The sequence below is a fragment of the Polypterus senegalus genome, chromosome 15 (assembly GCF_016835505.1).
Source record: "Polypterus senegalus isolate Bchr_013 chromosome 15, ASM1683550v1, whole genome shotgun sequence".
Lineage (NCBI taxonomy): Eukaryota > Metazoa > Chordata > Cladistia > Polypteriformes > Polypteridae > Polypterus > Polypterus senegalus.
This window is the reverse complement of record NC_053168.1, coordinates 94,571,448-94,577,564: the sequence shown is the minus strand read 5'-3', so window position 1 is coordinate 94,577,564 and position 6,117 is coordinate 94,571,448.

The following is a 6,117-nucleotide window of genomic DNA, read 5'->3' as shown; positions in this document are numbered from 1 at the left end:
AGGAACGTGTGGAGGACTTGGGAGCGACGGCCGCAGCCCCGTTAAAGGCTCTGCAGGACTACGTGCAGCGGCTGGGCCAGGAAGCTCCGGAGATGATCGATGCGGGAGTACAGGTGAGTCCGTCCCGCGTCGTAGAGTGTAAGGGGACACAGTGCGATCGGGCACAGCAGATGATGAGTAGCGGTTGTCAAAGCACCGTGTGCCCAACAAGAGACGGGAGCACGATGACCGAATGGTTGGGGAACGGAGCAAACAGCCCGGGGCATGCCTTTGACGTGGCTTTCCGGGGCTGTGCAACTCTCCAGGACCCGACCGGTCTGGCATGCGGGGTAGCGCCGGTGATAGGAGCGCCGGCTGAAGCGCCGCTCGTGCCGGTGCAGCTGAATGGTGCTGTACATCGGAGCAAGTCGGTACTAACGACGCCGGCACCTAATAAGCGTAGGACAACGGGTGTGCAGACAGCAAAGAGGCTCTGTTCTTTCCATAGAGAGCCTCAAGCTGAGCACAAGCCCCAAATGAAACAGGAGGTCCCCAAACCAAAGCGTGGGTCTCCTGACATATCTGAGAGAGGGCTAAAGGGCAGAAAAGCGGCCATAAACCCTTCCTTGGCGGAGAAAGGGGCGGAGGTGACGCTGACGGAATTCCCAAGGTGTTTCTGGTCTCGCAGAGGGAGACACCCAGGAGGACATCGTCGGTGTTACAACTGCCGTCGGCTGGGCCACGAATGGCGAGACTGTTCCCGGAGGACAGGGGAGCGGGCGCATAAAGGATACACCGTTCCCCCAAGGTTCGCTGGGAGACATGGACACCACAGCCAGGGTCCGGCTGACGCGTCCTCTTGGAGGAGGACATCCCTCGCGGGGCCGGACGCTCCGCCCCAGTTGTCGTCGCTGAGGGGGGAGAAGTGTGGAGGATTGCCGGCTTTCCATGCCGGTCCGCACCCCCAGGCCACCAGGAGGAGCTCTCCCGACAGCAGGATCGTGCCCCGAGGTCCAGCAGGGCCTTATGGACCTTGTAGTGTTTATACACAGCCCTGCTGGATACCTTGGGGGCCACCAGGAGTTGCTGTGGGGGGGCTTATGGGCTCTTTTGTACCCTATGACCCGGGAGTACGTCATGGTCACGTGATAGGAAGGACCGACGTGCTCACGGGTTAAGGAAAAGGACTTTTTGCCCACACCCGGAAGGAATAAGGAACTGTGGACTGTTGGGACAGGAACACCTCCGGGTCAGGGGCTATAAAAGGACGGTGCCTCAGTCCAGACACTGAGATGAGCTGGGAGGTAGAGGAGCAAGTGTCTGGGCGAGGAGGAGTGTTTATTATAGTATCGAGTATTGGATAAGTAATGTGGAAGGTGCTTGGTGCACTGTGAGTCACAATAAAAAGTATTGGACTTTTACCCGTTGTTTGGAGTCATCCCTGAGGGTTCAAGGGTGCACGACTGCCCTACTGCCACAACACATACATACACACACACACACACACACACACACACACACACATATACACATATATATATATATGTATGTGTGTATATATACATACTGTATATAGCAAAATCCCCGCGCTTCGCAGCAAAGAAGAACTGCTTTTAAATTTTTATTAAGATGAAAAGAAAACCTTTTTAAACTGAGGGAAAATATACAAACCGGATTCCAAAAAAGTTGGGACACTAAACAAAATGTGAATAAAAACTGAATGCAATGATGTGGAGATGGCAAATGTTAATATTTTATTTGTAATAGAACGTAGATGACAGATCAAACGTTTAATCCGAGTAAATGTATCATTTTAAAGGAAAAATATGTTGATTCAAAATTTCACGGTGTCAACAAATCCCAAAAAAGTTGGGACAAGTAGCAATAAGAGGCTGGAAAAAGTAAATTTGAGCATAACGAAGAGCTGGAAGAGCAATAAACACTAATTAGGTCAATTGGCAACATGATTGGGTATAAAAAGAGCTTCTCAGAGTGGCAGTGTCTCTCAGAAGCCAAGATGGGTAGAGGATCACCAATTCCCACAATGTTGCGCAGAAAGATAGTGGAGCAATATCAGAAAGGTGTTACCCAGCGAAAAATTGCAAAGACTTTGCATCTATCATCATCAACTGTGCATAACATCATCCGAAGATTTAGAGAATCTGGAACAATCTCTGTGCTTAAGGGTCAAGGCCGTAAAACCATACTGGATGCCCGTGATCTCCGGGCCCTTAAATGACACTGCACCACAAACAGGAATGCTACTGTAAAGGAAATCACAGAATGGGCTCAGGAATACTTCCAGAAACCATTGTCAGTGAACACAATCCACCGTGCCATCCGCTGTTGCCAGCTGAAACTCTACAGTGCAAAGAAGAAGCCATTTCTAAGCAAGATCCACAAGCTCAGGCGTTTTCACTGGGCCAGGGATCATTTAAAATGGAGTGTGGCAAAATGGAAGACTGTTCTGTGGTCAGACGAGTCACGATTCGAAGTTCTTTTTGGAAATCTGGGACGCCATGTCATCCGGACCAAAGAGGACAAAGACAACCCAAGTTGTTATCAACGCTCAGTTCAGAAGCCTGCATCTCTGATGGTATGGGGTTGCATGAGTGCGTGTGGCATGGGCAGCTTGCATGTCTGGAAAGGCACCATCAATGCAGAAAAATATATTCAGGTTCTAGAACAACATATGCTCCCATCCAGACGTCATCTCTTTCAGGGAAGACCCTGCATTTTTCAACAAGATAATGCCAGACCACATTCTGCATCAATCACATCATGGCTGCGTAGGAGAAGGATCCGGGTACTGAAATGGGCAGTCTGCAGTTCAGATCTTTCACCTATAGAGAACATTTGGCGCATCATAAAGAGGAAGGTGCGACAAAGAAGGCCCAAGACGATTGAACAGTTAGAGGCCTGTAGTAGACAAGAATGGGAGAGCATTCCTATTTCTAAACTTGAGAAACTGGTCTCCTCGGTCCCCAGACGTCTGTTGAGTGTTGTAAGATGAAGGGGAGATGCCACACAGTGGTGAAAATGGCCTTGTCCCAACTTTTTTGGGGATTTGTTGACACCATGAAATTCTGAATCAACATATTTTTCCCTTAAAATGATGCATTTTCTCAGTTTAAACTTTTGTTCCGTAATTTATGCTCTATTCTGAATAAAATATTAGAAGTTGGCACCTCCACATCATTGCATTCAGTTTTTATTCACGATTTGTATAGTGTCCCAACTTTTTTGGAATCCGGTTTGTACCAATAACTATCTGTTAAGGACCTCTTTGTATACCACGTTGTCAGTTCAGCATTCTGCTTGTAATATGACCAAGCTGTGCAACCTTTTGTAGAGTCTGTCCCTGAGACTTATTAATTGTCATCGCGAAGCAGAGTCTTACTGGGAATTTGAGGCATTTGAATTGAAATGGGAGGTCAGAGGGTATACCAGTGATGCGAGGAATACATTCAGAGTGTGGCGCTCTGCTGTTTTTTTGTGTAGCTACCTTCACACAGCTTCTCCGCTGCTTTATAAACGAACACCATATAAGGCCGTCGTTTCTCCTTGCTTCGCGGTTCTGTACTGTTTTATTGTTCGTTTATTATGATTGTTATAGTTATTGTGTAGCTATTCGAGACTTACTTTACTGTTCAGGTACCCATTTCCTTTATTTAATCCGCGGCTTGTACTCTATTTTTTGTTCGTTTATTACGATATTAGATGTTTATTGATTCCCTTCTTTAGCTGACTGCCTGCTCATATAAGGCACTCGACTGTTTTTTGTGAAGCAGCCTTTACACAGCTTTTCCACTGTTTTATAAACGAACGACATATAAAGCCATCCTTTTTCCTTGCTTTGCCAAGGAATCTGCCTTTCTATTTAATCTACAGGTTCCCCGCTGTTTTATTGTTTGTTTTATTACAATTATTATAGTTCTCTTTATATACCATGTTGTCAGTTCAGCACTCTGGTTGTAATATGACGAAGCTGCGCGAGCTCACTCTTGAGAATACAACGTATAGTTGTCCAGGAGAAAAGCAATCTTTCCTGAAATCAATGGCAACCTTTTGTAGGGTCTGTCCCTGAAACTTATTACTTCTCATCACGAAGCAGAGCCTTACTGGAAATTGGAGGCATCTGAATTGAAATGGGAGATCAGAGGGTGTAACGGGGATGTGAGGAATACATTGAGTGTGGAGAAACTCTAGAGACAGCGTGTGTATTAACTTGTGGATTTTTCTGTGAGTATTTGGTGGCAGAGTGACGAAGTTGCTTCCGCAAGACTGCGTTAGCTGTGGAGCTCAGCTCAGAGCATATTCTTTTCCCACCTTGTCAATTGTGTAATGCATTTTTTGAACAGGTTTGATGCATGGAAGTGATCACTCGTACTGCGTTCAGTTAGTTCACGTGAGCTGCTCTCTTGTGTGATGTTGCGATGTCCACGGCTTTATTTAATGTTAGCTAAGACCCGGCACTTAAAAGTTTCTCGCTACAGCAATTTTAACTCCGCTACAAAGTGATCCAAAGTCTCGTTTATACCTTGTGTCTTCCCATTAAACTTGTATCTCGCGAATAAAGTATTCGGCGTTTTTCCTCACCGCTCTTTGGGAGCTCTTCCTTCTTTTCTACGTACTGCGTTCACAGTCAGTTCACGTGATTACGTGGGAGGCGTGATGATGTGACATGCAGCTCTGCCCCCCACGGCCATCGAGCTAAAGTCCATTACAGTACAGTATATGGAGAAAAATAGGTTCCAGTTATGACCATTACGCGTAGAATTTCGAAATGAAACCTGCCCAACTTTTGTAAGTAAGCTGTAAGGAATAAGCCTGCCAAATTTCAGCCTTCTACCTACACGGGAAGTTGGAGAATGAGTGAGTGAGGGCTTTGCCTTTTATTAGTATAGATATAGATTATTTAAATGAAGTTAACGTTTTATCTGTATAATATAATAAACATATTTTGCTGCATTTCATCTTAAAAATGATATCGTCATCATATGTAAATACACGCTTTATAAAGTGGCTCAGGTTGTACTATATTATAACTGTATCGCAAGTTTGCAGTGAGGTGATTGTACTCCTAAGTACAATCTACAAGGAGCAGTTGATGGACTGATTGAGTGTATTTAGAGCTCTTGGGATGAAACTGTTTCTGATCTGCGAGATCCGTACAGGAAAGGTTTGAAGCGTTTGTCATATGAGAGCATTTCAAATAAGACGCATGGCTGAGGCAGCGTGTGCTTGATGCTGTATACCAATAATTCTCTTTCCGATCAGCTTCTCTGAGTGGTGCAGTGAGAGTAATATGGAAAAAGATGATCTTCTGTGGCAACTCCTAACGGGAGCAGCTGAAAGAAGAAGATGCAGTGAGAGTAACAATGCTAAAGCAGCCATTGTATTTAGAATAGTCTGACCATTCCGTGGACCATTATATTGTTACTGGTTATTTACAATCGGATGCATTAAACTAATAAACAATATGAGGTTAATTTCAGTGTATTTATAAAGCCGCGTCAGGAAAAGAAAAGATAACCACACAGGAACAGTAGCACTGCTTTGACGCTGGGTGCCGCCAGTCTGCAAAACCGAGCACAGACCTTGCGTACAACAGGGTATGAGGTACCATGGAAATGTGTGTGGCTTTATGCCAAGTTTAGGTTTTATACATTGCGATTTGAATGTGGAAACGTTCTTACACCACATTTCTGTGCGTATGCACCGTTTATACATGAGGTCCTAGGCCTTTCTGGGGGTCGTAATACAAAATTTTATTAAATTAAGAAAACAAATATGAGACATTCATAATTTCACTGAGTAATCTTTGCATTGAACAACATGTAAACATGAGGTGTTTTTTGAGAACAGAAAGATGGACATGTAATTTTTAATAACAAATAAAAAGTGTCCATATTGTCTCATAGACATAAGCAAAACTGCACTGTGTAGTGGGAATAATGTTTCATTAATACAGATTTATTACATATTTTATTATCCTTCTTGCAGGAATATCCAATTATATGAAGCCTTAAAGCAGCCTGTCAGTGGTTAATAGATAAAAGTGAAGAACTGAAAAGCACTGTGCAGGAGTCATTGTTTGTGAATATGGATTCAGTGAGAGCCCAGGAAGTCATTGAA